The sequence below is a fragment of the Tachypleus tridentatus genome, chromosome 2 (assembly GCF_004210375.1).
Source record: "Tachypleus tridentatus isolate NWPU-2018 chromosome 2, ASM421037v1, whole genome shotgun sequence".
Lineage (NCBI taxonomy): Eukaryota > Metazoa > Arthropoda > Merostomata > Xiphosura > Limulidae > Tachypleus > Tachypleus tridentatus.
Window position 1 is genome coordinate 1,661,103 of NC_134826.1, and position 16,436 is coordinate 1,677,538.

Genomic DNA, 16,436 nt, shown 5'->3' on the forward strand with positions numbered 1-16,436 from the left:
TAATTTACATTTAAATTTTAGTTTAGTGAGCTGTATAGTAATTAAATAACAGATTGAAAACATTTTTCCATTTGAAATTTTACTGAAGCTATATTTTGCTATGAATGTGAAAATATTTATGAATCTTTGCATTACTATGACAAATGTGAAAAACAAATGTTACCTTTTTTAAAATACTGTGTTATAGGTGACTTAGGTTGTTTGGTGTGCTTGTGTTAATCCTTTATTTCATTAAAAGTTTAATCTGGTAAAAGTATTTGGACTTTTGCATGCAACTACTAAATATGAAAATATACACACACATTTAGAAAATTTCTTATTTGAAACGAAAATGATATTTTGATTTTTTTGTCATTGTTTTCTTAGAAGTTTTAAATTGTCAAAATGTTAATGTGTAGTTATCAAATAATTTAAAAGAACTCAGATCAGTTTTTTTTATTTAAGTTACAAGAAACTGAGTTGGTGCTGCTTTTAATTTTATTAGTATTTCATACAAAATTCCAAATATTCACAATATATTAAATAGGTTTATAAACAATTTTATGCATGGTATTTTCACTTATATGCTGGTCAAAGAAATTTTTAATATATTTATGATCACCACTTAAAAGTGTTTTTTTTTTCAAGATACTAAAATTCTGAAAATGTGTTACAATAAAATATACTTTTTTTTCTATTAGTTTCACATAAAATGAAATAATTGAAAAGTTTGAAATATCGTTCAAATCATGCATTGCTAATGCCGATGATGCATTTAATTTAAAAAAAGTTGTAATAGCACATGAAGTCGGAAAAAAAAATTATGTTATAGAAAACTTCAAGAGTCTTCCATTCTTATTTTATATGCTGTATTTTTTTGGTAGCTCTAACATAAGTGTCAACATTATATATAATCATTTCACTTATTTTGCTTGTCTGCTTTTTGTCTGTACAGTGATTAAACTTCACTGAAATGTTTCATGATGACTTAAGGAAATCAAGTAGTATAAATTTAGAATCTCTTAAGTATCAAGTTCAGTAAAATATTTCAAAATCTCCAGTTCTTGATTTAAAATACAAGATGAATAATTTTTGCTGTCTTTGCTTATAATTGGGTAGTGGATCATATGAATGAAGATTATGGTATTTCATTTTGGTTAAAATCAAACATTGTCTTTATTTCAACTCTCATAATAAATTTAATGCATCTTGTTTCATTGTGATTGCTTCTAAAACATTAATATAATTGTTTTCTAATAGTTGGTGACATCAAGTTTTCTAGCTTCAAAATTAATTCTATGCAGATTTTTAAACAACTAAAAATTTTGTAAGAGTGAATGTTCATAAAAACGAAAATTGTAAATACTTGCGAATCTTTTCAAGTGATTACTTGTGTTGTAACTGTCCTGATCATTTAATGTTGTTCTTTGCTATATTGAAAATGTAAAATAGTGGAAGTTCGGAGAAGCTAAACATTGTGTAATTTATAGAATTAATCTTGCATATTCATAGAAATGTGCATCGCATAATAATACCAATTAGGACTAAATAAATATTGTAGTTCCTTCTGTTTTAATGTTAATCATGATTTTTATATCACTTGTTTTATTAGCTATCAAGAAACTGCAATTTGAAATAGATGGAAAATTCACACATATTACTTTGTGACAAATTTTGTACAATGAAAACAAGTTCCTAAAATTTATTATAAGAAAGGAATTAAAATGGATGTTACACACATAATGCCAGGCTGAAGTTATTTTTGGTTTTTAAAAAAGAAATAATAAATATATGATGAAAAGTATTGTGATATAGATTTATCTTAATGTTTTAAATATTTCTACAAAGATGAGACATTGATCAAAACTAACTCAAATGGTAAAATAAATTTTATTCATAAAAAGCATATATTTACTCCTTCTAAAAATAAGTGCAATACCATTTATTTTTGCCTAAATTTCATACTAAGCTTCTTTCTTTTATTTCACCACCTCAAATCACTACAGTTATGTTATAATGTATTTGGTCCTTTATCCTTGAAATTAACACATTTTACCTCCATAAAATGGGTTTGGTTTTACAAAATAACCAGGATGTGCTTATTTTGGAAATGGTAGCTGATTTGTATTTTCAGCTACTTATCTTTCTCTCTGTTGCTCATTATGAGAAAGTGTTCAAGAGAGTTCCTACATTCAGTAAGAACTTTAACAGAGGAGGAAAGCTATACTGATCTGAGAGTGAGAACAGGGGAACCTCACTTGACTAAGAGAACTCCTTTACTGAACAGTTCTTCCTTACACTTCCAGAGCTTGATACACAATTCACCAACAATATGAATAAACTGGGATCTGATATATTAGTTGTTCTTGTTTTCAAGGATAGTGGTAAAAACTTGTAAGATGGTGTTACAGATCATGATTACACTGCAAATGGAGCAGTCTGTATTCAAGCTGTGAAGATAGGTGTCCAGTTTTCTTGAAGCCCCATACTGGATGGAATTCTTGGAAATGGCCATAAACAAATTATGTTGAACAGTATGCTACAATTTGATCATTACCACCACCATAAGGAGCCTTCTGATGATGAAAAGTGTTGGCAAATAGTACTACAAGAACTAGAACTTTGTATAAGAGCAGCCTCAACCTGTGATGTCTTTGTCATGGTAACACATCCTTCCCAACAAAAAGAAGTGAAAGTATAGCATTTAGCAGAATGTAATAATTCCAGCTTTTAAGCAGTAACAGAAGAGATGATACACAATTGCTTGATGTCTTCATCTGTACAGGGCAGTCAGATGATCAAGATATTGACACCTAAAGAGCAGGCCCCTAACTTTTGATCTATCTAGTGAAGAGAGAGATTTTCTGAAATGTATGTATTCATATTTATCTTACTATAATCTAAGATCTGCTTGTTTGTCTTCTAACTTCACTTAGGCTTTTTACATTTGGACTTGTCATGTATGTTTTAATAAACTAGAAATTAATTGGGATATTTAATATATTTGTATTTAGAAATTAATAGATTTCACAACTCCATTGATGGTTAAATATGGATTAGCCACTAGGAGCAATGATGGTATTTTTGCAGTTTCCTCTTTCATTATAGGAGGTATATGTATAGTGTGTATACTTTCAATCATTATTGTAACACACTTACAACTTAAGCAGAAATAGTGTTTATATACACTGCCTTGCATAGCCATGTGTTAGAGTGCTCAACTTGTTAACTTATTATCACAGATTTGAATCTCTGTCACATTAGACGTGCTCACTCTTTCAGGATGGGGGCATTATAATGTTACAGTCAGTCCTACCATTCATTGGTAAAATAGTAGTCCAAGAGTTGGTGGTAGGTGGTGATGACTAACTGTTAAATTAGGGATGATTAGTGCAGATAGTCCTCATGTACCTTTGTGCAAGATTCAAAACAAATAAACACTATTTATGTTAATAACTGGTAAAATATTAATTTTACAATTGCATTTTGTTCTCAAATTCCATTGAGCATGTAAGGATTTTTTTTTTCACACATTGTTTAAACATGCTTTCAAGATGGACATACTTATGTTAAATATGATGTTTTGTTTTCCATTTTTGCATGCACAGCCATATATTTGAGCCAAGATTTAGCCATAAAATGTACAATAACTTTTTCTATGAAATAAATGAATCATATAAGTGATTTGTTAGCTTTCCTAAATCTTTCACATTGCATTGCATGAATATATCTACTACTATTTAGAATTCTTTACATTTCAACAGTTTATTAAAATATAGATAATTGTCAGGAATTCTGGAACATTTAGGAGCTGAACCAAGTTAAATGACTTGAGACTGAGAACTGTGATATAGACTTCTCAAATCATTATGTGATATTATATTCTCTATCATACAAGTCTTTTTTCAAGATATCTCACCTTTATATAAAGGGCTACAAGGGACATGCTAACTGTCCAAGTTCAATAAAGAAATTACCTTCTGGAGACCTGTTGGTCAAAATATGATTACCGTGTAGTAGTGAACTATTGAAGTTATCTTCTGTGTTACTTTTAATTCCTCCAGAGGAGTTATTGTTGAGAGTGATATCATTGAATCACAGTTACTTGCTGCTCTCTCCAGTCAAGGAGCATTAGCATCTCTCCTCTTGGAAATGGAATATCTTGGCTGACTAGGTTCTGATTTTGACATTTGTTACCCTCTTTCTCCATTATACTGTCACTGAAATGTACAGTCCAATTATATGTTTAAATCATCCTTTGTTTTCACTATCAGTGGATTAGAGACTAAAACATTTTGCCTTAGTCATTTAACTTGTGCTCATTGTGGTTGCAAAGACTGATAGCAACAAGTACCAGCTGAAGCCTTCATGTGTCAACTGCTCTCTCATTCTACATCATGTATTAAATGGATTGAGGAGGAGGTTTAGCAAATTAAAGTCTTAAATAACATCTCATCAGGCTTAGAAGATAGTGGTAGATAGTGGAGTTGTTTTCTTCCCTTGTCATGGATGGGCTACTTGACAAGTTAACATATAGTCCAATCTCCATCCTTGTAAGTGAAAACTGTGAATTTTTGGGCTATTTCAGTCGGCCTTGAAGTGCAGAACCATTATTTGGTCTTACCCTTGTTCACTTGAACCACATTCACCTGACAGGATTCTGCCCCAGAAATCCAAGACAGAATCCTTAGAGGTCAATAAACCTTTTCCAACTGAAAAGAAATAAGCAAAGGTGTTATAAACCAAAACAAAGAGGCTCCCTGCCTATTTTTATGTTTTCTAGGTAAAAATGGCTATAGTAATACAGTATAACTGTCAATGTTTCTGTTATAATTTGGTTGATGTTTAGGCTTTGATTAATACTTACCATGCTTTATCACCTTAGAAGAATTCTCTGTACTCTGGATATTTTGTACTCTCATTTGATTAAGCTTAAAGATGCTGGACTCTGTGTGTCATCAGAGGCTTTGGTCTGCAAAGCTCCACTCCAAGGTTTGCACACTGAATCTTATGAACTTTCATTTTCATGTCTGACATTTGCAACTGTGTTTGAAGTATGCTGTGAGATCCTGCCCTTGTTACAGAATTCCAGTTGTTATGTCTTCACGCCCTATACTAAAATGGGCAGTGTATTAAATGATATTGCAGAATCCAATCATCAACTCCCCACCACTTATGACATTTCTTTCAGTTACCTGAAGAAGTTAAGCATACCTGACTGTAAATGTTGTCTTCTATTTTCTAAACACATTTCTATCTATTATTTTATTCCAATTTTTACAAATAGTTCTAAACCATGTGACTCTCTAGGCTTTGTCATGGATTACTGTGGTTTGTTTTTGTTACTCGCAGGGTTCCTTCAATAGATTCTATATTCACTGCTATGTAATATGCTATTTCATTTGCCCTGGATCATTTAGAAGTTAAGCAGTACAATCTACACTAATCTGCTTAGCTGTTTAGAGACTCTGAAATTATTTAATGCCAATTCTCTTGAATATTGGTCCATTTTTATCATCTATAAATTTATTTTTCTCTGGATCCCTCACTGTGTTGATATTATCTTGGTAATGTTGCTGTCTTCTGTCTCTTCTGGTGATATTGCAGTTCTGCATGCTCCTTGTGTGGATTCAAGCTTTTAATTAATCAAAATATTACTTTAAGCAACATGATATTAAGTGTGTTTTTTGTTTTCTTCTGATAAAGCCTTCTTTGTTGCTTGGCCAGCTGGTTTACATAGAGTTCCGAAACAAGGTTCTGCATTAGTCACAGATTCTTCACCCATAAATTTCTCTATGTTGCCCTTGCGACAGTCAAATCTAACTACCCACATTATACTTTCTTACTGTTGCTGCAATTATCAGTGATAGCATCATTTTAGCTATGTTTTATTGCGGGGTTTGACTTTGATATTAGATAGTGCCTGTAGTGATGGTAACACTGTACACATTGATCATATTTGTTATGAGTTATTGGTGTTCTTAATGTCACTTAATTTTAATCATGTTTAATAAAATACACAACCTAAAATATTTTAGATATGTAAGGTATTTTGTATACTTATTTTACTTTATTTTAATTAGTTGTTTTTACCTAACTTAAAACAAAGCATTTGGCATAGATAGCCTTGACAACAAAAACAAATGTTTCAAGTTCTGATTTTTGTAGCATACTAAAGCTAACTGAGATTCTTTGCAAAATTCAGTTTGAAGTGTTACTTTGTTAAAGCTGTATTGATCATAAAACTTATCTTCTCTATCATGGGATAGTTGCATTGTGTTCTTCTCACTCACGTGTTCAGGGAATGCTTCTCTGACTGTCACATGGAATAAATATCTCTCCATTTCACTGTCACTTTCTGATTGGTCAACAGCAGGAAGAAAGTTTCTTTAACAGAGAAATACAATAGAAATGTGCATACATATGTGATATATTACAATGAACTGAATTACCTCGAGAGCTATATCAGATAAGTCCATCAAACAGAATAGTTGGCAAAAAGTATGGTATTGCAGAGCAGTGTCAAACCTTTACTGGCTGAGTTTTAAGTTAAAGCATAAATACACTGAAAAAATGAAACGGTCTTTATTTCTATAGAAAGACAAAACATGGTGTGTGAGAAATTACTAACGTGAAGTTTAGTTATATTTGTTTCTAAAACTGGATCATCCATTAGATTGAGTAAATACAAGTTTGCTAGCTTTGAAAAACTTCAGATTTACTCTACGCAATATGTGATGTCATGTGACTGGTCATTCACATTGAATGGTGTTTAACTTCTAGATATTATCTGTATGACTATTGTTTGACACTGGTGCCAAATGACCATTGCCAACCAATGCCTTAGGGACGAGAGTGTAAACGGGTACAGGATTGTAGGCAGCGATGTAGTTAGATGTTAGGTTATTAATTAGTATAAGTATAAAAGTGTTCCTTTATATTGCTTTCATTTTGGTTTTAGTTGTTATATAAGTAGGGCTTCATTCATTTTGCATTTGTTTATATTTGTTTCCATGCTTAGTATCTGAGTGTTTTCTTTCGTTATGTTGTGTTTACTTGAGTTGTAGTGTTCAGAAAAGTGTGAAAGTGTGGTTTTTTATGTTGTTTGAGTCTGGTTTCCATTTTTCTGCTTGTTTCTCCAGTACAGAAACCATGGCAATTATTGCATTATATCAGTTCATCTCATAAGTAATGTCCAAAAATTTAATACAGAAACTGCATCATCATTTCTGTCTTTGTAGAAGGCTTTAATGACTAAAATGTGTAGTAGGAAGTGTGTAAAAATGTCAAGACAACTAAAAGAAACTAACCCAATTCCACCTGTTCAGATTTTTAATCAAATAAACCCTTATGAAGATACATGTGTCTGAAGACCACATCAGGCATATAATGTTTTATGAGTTTAAAAAAAGACAATTGTGCAGCAGAAACTACATGAAACATTCAAGGTGTTTATGGTGTGGAGTCTCTCAATGAAAGAAAATATCAAAGGTGGTTTCAAAAGTTCAGATCAGGTGACTACAGCTTAAGTGATGCACCCCGTTCAGGTTGTCCTGTTGAGTTTAATGATGACTTGATGCTGGCTGCACTGGATGAAGATTGTGCTGTAACAGTTGAAGAACTAGCACATAAACTTAATTCAACCATTTAACAACTTGCCATCATCTGCAGCAGCTTGGAAAGGTGTTTAAACTTGAAAAATGCTTATCCCATGATTTGACCGAAGCCAACCTGAGAGCAAGAGTGGACATTTGCACTTCTCTGCACTCTTGTGAACGTAACTCACCTTTTTGGACAGGTTAGTGACTAGAGGTGCAAAATGGATATATTATAAAAATGTTAAGTGCCACAGACAATGGCTCAGTGCAGGTAAATTAGCTAAAAGTACAGCTCAAAATGGGCCTCTACCCAAGGAAAGTCTTGTTAAGCATTTAGTGGGATATTGTTGGTGTGATCTACTTTGAGTTGCTGCCACTCAATGTTGCTATTACATCAGACTTTTATTAGAAGTTAGAGCACTTGAATGTTGCACCGAAAGAAAAGAGGCCTGCTTTGATCAATTGTAAAGGTGTTATGTTACATCAGGATAATACATGGCCCATACAGCAAGGATCATATTTACAAAGATTGAAGAGCTTCACTGTGAAAAATTTCCACATCCTCCTTATTTTCCAGACCTTACCCCATCTGATTATCAGCTATTCAGAAGTTTGCAGAACTATCTTGAGAGAAAAGAGCTTGGAACACCTGAAGATGTCAAAACTACCCTCTCTACATTCTTTTCCTCCAAACTCCACGAATTTTATAGAAGTGTCATTCAGAAGCTTGTCAATCATTGGCAGAAGTAATTAATAATAATGAAACATATATTATTGATTAAATAACATTAAAAGCATTTGAAATCCTTTTCTTTTACTGAACCTAAAATCGGACATTACTTAAGGGATAAACTGATATTTTTTAAATAATGTTGGTATCGAGTTTGTTGGTGTAGGTTTTACATAGTATGGACTTTAGTTTTGTATCTGATTTTTGAATAAATTTGTTGTTTACTGGAATGTTGTGTTTTGTTATAAGTTTTTCAAATATTGGTTATTTTTTTGCTAATGTTGGGAATATATGGTATGCAGCAGTTTAAGGTTTTGTAGTTTGTTGTATCTTGGGATTTATTATCGTTTGTTGTTAATCTAGGTGTGTGCATATGATTTTTTCAATGGTTTTTGGAAATGTGTTGATGTTGATGAAGTGTTGTTTTATTTTGTTGATTTCATCATTAATTTTATCAGGTGAACATAGTTTTGTGGCTGTGTTTATTTGGTTTCTTAGTATGTTGAGTTTTTGTTTTGTTTCTTTCCATGTGCTAAGTCCCAGGGAATGGGGCTTGGCATGGCCAGATGGTTAAGGCACTTGACTTGTAATCTTAGGGTCCCAGCAAACAGGCTCACTTTTTCAGCTGTGGGGTCAATATATTATGACGGTCAATCCCACTATTCGTTGGTAAAAGGGTAGCTCAAGAGTTGGCAGTAGGTGGTGATGATTAGCTGCCTTCCCTCTAGTCTTACACTGCAAAATTAGGGACAGATAGCAGATAGCCCTCGTGTAGCTTTGTGCGAAATTTAAAACAAACCAAACCCAGGGAATGTATAGTCAAGTACATGTGAATTTTTTGTGGATTTCTGTTTTGAATTGTGTATTGGTTCTTGTGATCTTGAGGTTGAGAAATGCTATTTGGTTAGTTTTTTTATATTCACAGGTAAACTTAATGTTGGGGTTTATAGAATTAATGTGGTTGAAAAACTTAAGTGTGTGTTCTGTAGATGCGAATCCAGCAATTGTACCATCAACATACCTGTACCAGTATAGTGGTGGGTGTAAGGCTGAAGTGATTGCTTAATATTCAGTGTGTCATGAAAATGGTTTGATAATGCTCAGCAACAGAGAATGGCTAATTGAAGAATGGAATATACAAAAATATTCAGAATTCATTTCTTCATGCAAAAATTCAGATTCCAATGTAAGGTTGGGTGAATTGTAATTAACCACAGCTCAGACAACATATCTACAGACTTCATTTGTACTCATGCTTTTCTGTTGGTCTTTACCTGATCTACTACTTGTGACCTTGTTCTATACTCTCAAACCTTGTGTTTTTTCTCATATTTGGTTGTCACTTGAACAGCACAAAATGTTGTATATATTTCTAATTCTTGCCATATGGCTTTATAAATGGGTCCAAATTAAAGAAATGTTATTAGATTAAAAACATAATCCCTTACTTTGTATTATAGTGAATACTTCAGTAATGGAACAGAACTAATTTCTATTCTTCTGGCACTACAGTTTACATAACTTTTGTCAATAAGTAGAGGTAGACTGTATGAGCTTGCAAGTATTCTTTACTGAATTAACAGTGCAAAATGGCTAAAGCTGATGGATTAATTATCTGTGCAGAGCAAGTTCTGCAAGACTTCTGGGATATCATTGATCTTAGTAATAAGTTTCAGATTGAGACATGAAATCTGAAGTAAACATGAAGCTCATATTTTAGAATGACATCTAATGGTGAGTACATACAGTTTGATCCTGCAGTCCCAACATCATTTTTAAGTTTCTTTGTTTGTACAATTTTACATTCAAAATTAAATCAAACCACTTTACTATCAATATATGAATATGAAATTAACATTGTATTGTTTGTTATAATTTCAGTTTTTATGTTGACTAAATTTTAATTATTTTATTTCAAAGGATACCTTACAAAAGAATACTTAAACTGCAGTTTCTGTCTCACAATCCACGAGTTTGAAATCTCAACTTTAGCATCGTTTATCACTGAGACACACAAGCTGGCATGTACAAGCAGTTTACCCACACTAAGTACGTATGTTTAACCTACTTCCTGTGCCTCATTTTTAGTCTGTTCGGTTTTCAGCCTTTTGTGAGTTAGTGGTAAGTCTACAGACTCGCAGTACCTCGTTTGATTCTCTATGGTGTACATGGCGGATCGTCTACAGTTACTTTGCTCTAATAAAACAATTTACAAACTTTAACATTACCTTTAGCTCACCTATGAAAATTATGGAGTGAAGTCCACTTTGAAATAAGCTGCCTGTGATTTGTTTTTCTTGTGCTGATTCTTTGATCATGTGATGTTTTGGACTAGTTCCCTGTTACTTTATAGCCTGCAACTTATTTTATGGCTAACAGGTCTGAAAGTGAATATTTTCTTCGTAGTCGGGAATTGTGATACCTGCTGGAAGTTTTACTCCTTAGTTACATGAATGGGCAATTAGGCCTTATCTGACACATTATCAGAACTTTAGTTTAGTCTATCACCACCAGACGGAATAATTTTTCAGACTGCCAAAAAATATCTGCTTCTCAATTTTCGTGGTTCTAGGGTGGTGTTTGTAGGTCAACTAATAAGGTCTGTGTTCCATCATGGGACAGAGTAAGTTTAAGAACTTACAAGTCAACTTCGAAATTTTTTTTCGTTTCATATCACTTTGTTAGAAGATTCTCAACATTACCAGTTTCATTGAGAACGAGAGGATCCATTATTAGCACGTATGTGGTTCAATATTCAGCTTCCACATTCCTCCTAGTTGCTGCTGGAGTTTCGAAGTTTTTGGTTTCTACAGAGAGGGCAAAGTTTCATCATTTTCATGAATACCTGATATAAATTTCTTAGTATATTGGTACTCAGAATAGGTTTACACTGTTTCTACTTTTAGATACAACCCAAGTAGGCTTCTCGTTTGGGACTGTGATATCTATGTTTTCTCAGTTAAATGTGCCATCAGACTAGGTATTTTTATTTTTCATCTCAGTTCCCAGTTAGCCTAGCTCTCACATTCTGTTAAACAACGTAAAATAGGATGCCACACTCTTATACACCACCCCTTCTCTCACTGCATGAATGGTTCTTTTTATGCTGGGAATTTTGGTATCAGATGAACCCCTCGTACCTGTGCAACGAGAACACAGTGATCCTTTTATTGATCTATAAGTGAACAGGGATTCTACAGATTTATTTCCTGTTTTTCCTGGTTTCCTTAACCCTTTCATTACATGTTGGGTGGAATCCAACCAGTTCATAACCATGAAGGTATCCATGAGACTAATTATACTGATTTTTAATAATGTTCGCATGTGTTTATAAATTTTGTAAGTTATCAGTAAACATTAAAATGCTTTCATATACAAAATATAAGGGTTTTTTATTAAGAATTAATATATTTTAATTACAGATTTTCTCATAATTTTGTTTCTTTCAGAATGTTAAACAGGCAACATGCAGAGTAATTTTCATTTTAAGATTAAAAATACCTTTTCTAGTTGCAACTTATGTACTCAGCTGCTCCTTGTCGTACATTGCTAAGCCATAAGAAATTTGGAAAGTGGAGGATGTGAAACGAAATATATTTATAGGTTTTATTTATACGCTTGAATAACCATAAAAATTACTACATCATATGCTGATACCACAAATTTAGTAATTTGGTATTTGAAGTGATGCACAAAGCAACAAAATGGGCTCTTTGAGCTTTGTTCATCACGGATATCGAAACCTGTATTCTAGTGTTGTAAGTCTGCAGACATACCAACGTGCTATTGGAGACCGATACAGTACAAATCCATTATAATTTATCAAGTTTAATAACGGAGCTGTATGTGGGTGGAAAAAAATGGAATTTAAAATAAGTTAAAAACTCGACTTACGTGCATGAAGATGTGTCTCGAAATAAAGAAATGACGCCGTTATATTTGTAAATTGCTGGAAGGACAAATTGTGGGATATTTTTTTAGCTTTCTACTGGTTATTCACATGACATATTTAGAATTAAATGTATATAAGGGACCATTTCCAAAAATACAAGGAGTTGAACGGGGGGGGGTAACTGTTTGATTTAGTGATAACTTGCCACATAGAATGATAGGAGGTTTTTATTTTATATTACAGCTTTTTAATATCACTATTGTAAGTTTCTTATTCGTACAAATAAATATACTTCGTATTTTTACAACACAAATATTTAATTTGAACCAGTACTGTAGTCAACATACAATTTGACACAAAAATCAATGTATAGCGGTGTTTTTAAATAAATAAATTAAATAGTGTATAATTATAATATAATGACTAAGATTATAATTTACAGTTTGATGCCAAACTTAATTACACCAATTTATAAAATTGTAAATACGAGTGAACAAACGCAATGACGTGGCCTTTGACCTGTGACCCGTCATATTAAGGTTAATAGAGATCATTGTTCGATCTCGAGGGATACTGTTACAAATTGGTTTCTCTACTTCCACCTTCTCCACAGCTCCATTATCTTCAGAAATTCCATTCTTCAATGATGAGGGTACAGTAGTAAGGAGTTTCAGAGTATGCTCAGACGACGAAGATTCCTTATACTGTGTATTTGTCCTTGCTCTTCAACAAGCAAAGTCTGGGCTTCTTAACCCTATCACCATGGGCATCCTTTACTCCGTATGAAACAAGGTTTTAGTGTCTTACTTTTTTATTATTACTATAGCATATAATCAAAGCTTATAATCCATATTTTAATAGTATATGAGTTTTAAGTTTTTAATTCTATAAGGTAATATTTGAAAACTACGAAATTCCCCTAGTGTGATACATTTTCTCTAGGTATCTTCTCTTTATTACATCCACTACCCATCCAGTAACTATGAAATTAAATGTAAATTACCCACTGTAAAATTGTCATTACTCAGACAAACCATAATTTTATAGCCTTCAATTGTGTTTGGGTACAGAGCTATCAAATGGAAAACAGACCCCTTTTCTGTCACACCCACATGTCGCATTCTTTTTATCAGGTTTGTTAATGGTTCTGTCTTATGGTTAATTATATACTATCTATAATCACTAGAAAACAAATGTTTTCGTCTATCAATTGATGTATTACATGGCGTTGTGTTCTGAATATGTTATCGTCAGTTTCATTTGTAATGCAACTAGTAATGTACTACTACTATTAGTATAAAAGAATAGGATTAAGTGTCATCGATAGTTGTTGTTGTTTTGAATTAAGCACAAAACTACACAATGGGCTATCCATGCTCTGCCGTGTATCGAAACCCGGTTTATAGCATTGTAAGTCCGCAAACATACCGCTGAGCCACTGGGGGCGTCATTTATAGTCGATAGCGAACAAAAACACTGAAATTATTTTGTCTTGTTTTTCATGTTAAAACGTAAAACAGGGTTAACTTTAGGTTAGTTAAGGTTCAATTAGGTAAAATAAATGATATAATAAAATAGTTCACGAAGCATGCACGCGATCAACTTGGATTAGCTCACGAGTAAGGTAATTCAATAGCTTAATGTGATATGCACATTTCCCAAGTGACTTTCTACTTATAATGGCAGCAATAGTAATTAGACACAATTCAAAGGACAATCGTATGTATGTGTGTGTGTGTGTGTGTGTGTTTTCTCACACCAAAGCCACATCGGGCTATCTGCTAAGCCCACCGAGGGAATCGAACCCCTGATTTTAGCGTTGTAAATCCGAAGAACAAAGGACAATCAAAATGACAATAAAACAATAAAATTTAATTATAAATAGATGCACATTGTAACGATTTTAAGCTATTTGGGATAAATGAATGTAGTTTAATGTTACATTTGATGTCATTTCAGAAAGAAAAAAGGGATAATTTATATTTCTTTCGATTTACTGAAAACAAACATTTCAAACCTATTTAGGGTATTTTAGAGATTACACAAACGAAATTTGAGATTTTTTAGATGAAGAAAAGTATTTTTAATTTTAACATAATCACTTTTCACATGGACTATTCAAAACGAATGCTCGATATATTCAAGGACAAATATTTTCTTACTTGACTAAAATTGTTTTTATATGAAATATTTTTAATTTTTACTGAAAGACTACCAAATTTCATGAAAATATATACACTTTTTAAACGATACTAGTATCAAATCTATAAATTGCAAGAGTAGAAAGAGGTCACGTGGTTGGTTAAAATGACCGAACCCATGTTGAGAGAGTTAAGGAGTAAATCATCAGGCTTCACTCTGCTTTTACACAGTGGTATCTTATGTTTCTCATTAAGAAGACGTGGTCTAGAGTTCCTTATTTTCAAATTTTGGACCTCTTTTCTCATGGGTGAGCATTTTTGTTTCTTCCTCTCAGGGTCTCTTATCTTATTTTCACAGAATTTAACTATGTGGCGAGTGGTGCCCATATAGTTGTGCTTTTATCAAACCAATTCTACACCATCAACTACTATTTCAGTATAATTTCTACCAGTTGCATCAGGCTCTGCAGAAATGAGGTGTTCCATAAGACCACCCAGGAAATCACTTGGTGGTATTACCATACTGTGTAAACCTGCCACATATGGACTACCATGACTAAAGCTAAAGGGGATTTCACTTGCCTCTCCTGATCATTGTACTGAATAACTTAGGGTTGGTTTGCTTTTAAGTATTTAATGAATCTGGTTCACCTGTTGCACTGTTCCCCATAATACCTCAACATGCATTATTCTCCAGATTCTATTCGTGGAGCTAGGAAATTTTGACCACACCCACTTTTCAGTCACTGAGATGGTGGAAGAGGAGTTTCCTCCAGAGTGGTTAAGTGAATCCTCATAGTTTTGGAATAAGTGAAAGGTTTCCTTCTTTCCAACTTTGTTGGGGTGTGAAGATAAATTTTCATAATTATAGACCAGATTAGTTATTCTCCTTTGGTTGAGAAAAGCATACATGATCCATCATTCTGAGCCTTTTGGACTTTTTCAGGTGAAGGAGATGGTTTGTTTGTTTAGGTGTTGCTTACCTTCTCACTATGATTCTGGTTGTTCAAAATGCATCATTCCATGGCTATAGTTTGGGATCCAATCAAAGGTATATCTATATATTGCATCACTGTCCAATGCCCCAGTCACCACTGTGGGGAAAAATTGCCAAGACCCCAGTAGTGAAACCTCGGCTATCTGATTGGTACTGGCCTATAGTACTGGTTACTCATTTTCGCATTTCTAATTCCATACTTGATACAGGAACTAAGCTCCGGGTAAACAGCATACCTGTTCTGGATGTAGTGCAGTTTCTTCATTCGGCTATAAATCTTATCTTGGTGCACCCATAATATGTGCAAACACTTTCTGTATGGATAGTACTCTCACCAGCCCCTCCACCTCCTCAATGTGGGATTCTAGCTATAACTGGTAGTGAAAGTGAGTATGTTTTGGATGTTAACAGTTACTTAAACATATTTTTTTTCCAATTATAAATGCCTTTGTTTATTTCTTTGTTTTGAATTTCACTCAAAGCTACATGAACGCTGTCTTTGAAAGTCGTCCCTAATTTAGCAATGTAAGAGTAGAGAGAAGGCGACTAGTCATCACCATTCACTGACAACTCTTGGGCTACTCTTTTACTAACAAACAGTGGAATTGACAATCACTATATAACACCGACACAGCTGAAAGGCCGAGATTGTTTGGTGCGAAGGAGACTTGAACCCGCGACCCTCAGGTTACGAGTCAAACGTCATAACCACCTGGCCATGCTGGGCTCAATTACCTTTGTTCACACCCTCCTGCTCTTCCTTCCCAGTAAGAGTCTGTGTGAAAGACTGGCATGATATCAGTCTCGAGAAAGTAATAAAATTATTAGAGTGAGGTACTTATATACAGCACCAGGATAGAGGACGCACTGGAGTAGGTAGAGAGTATTAGAAGACAAATATCGCCAAGAGTAATTGAGTGGGCTATAAAAGACGGGAGCAAGCGAGCAAAAATTAGATCAATGATTAAATGGGCAAATAAGAAATCATGGTGGTCGATTAATAGCTATAATGTCAGCAGAGGAAAGTGATATTAGAAATACATTTTCGATTTTAAAAAATGTTAACTTTCTGTTCAAAAGTGTTATTGAACAACTGAAA

The 16,436-nt window shown here is 33.4% G+C and overlaps 1 long non-coding RNA gene across 8 annotated transcripts; it reads right to left on the reverse strand.

Annotated features, from left to right (window-relative positions):
- Positions 1-2,800: 2,800 nt before the first annotated feature.
- Positions 2,801-13,098, reverse strand: LOC143237198 (uncharacterized). Of its 8 annotated transcripts, none has more exons than XR_013019933.1 (3): positions 12,202-13,098; positions 6,273-6,366; positions 2,801-4,691 (listed from the first exon to the last, which is right to left on the reverse strand). It is a non-coding gene; the product is annotated as an uncharacterized LOC143237198 (long non-coding RNA). The 8 variants fall into 8 exon arrangements; XR_013019934.1 differs by lacking the exon at positions 12,202-13,098 and adding an exon at positions 10,547-10,806; XR_013019916.1 differs by lacking the exon at positions 12,202-13,098 and adding an exon at positions 10,547-10,806 and having other exon boundaries at positions 2,801-5,094.
- Between the last annotated feature and the right edge of the window lie 3,338 nt (positions 13,099-16,436).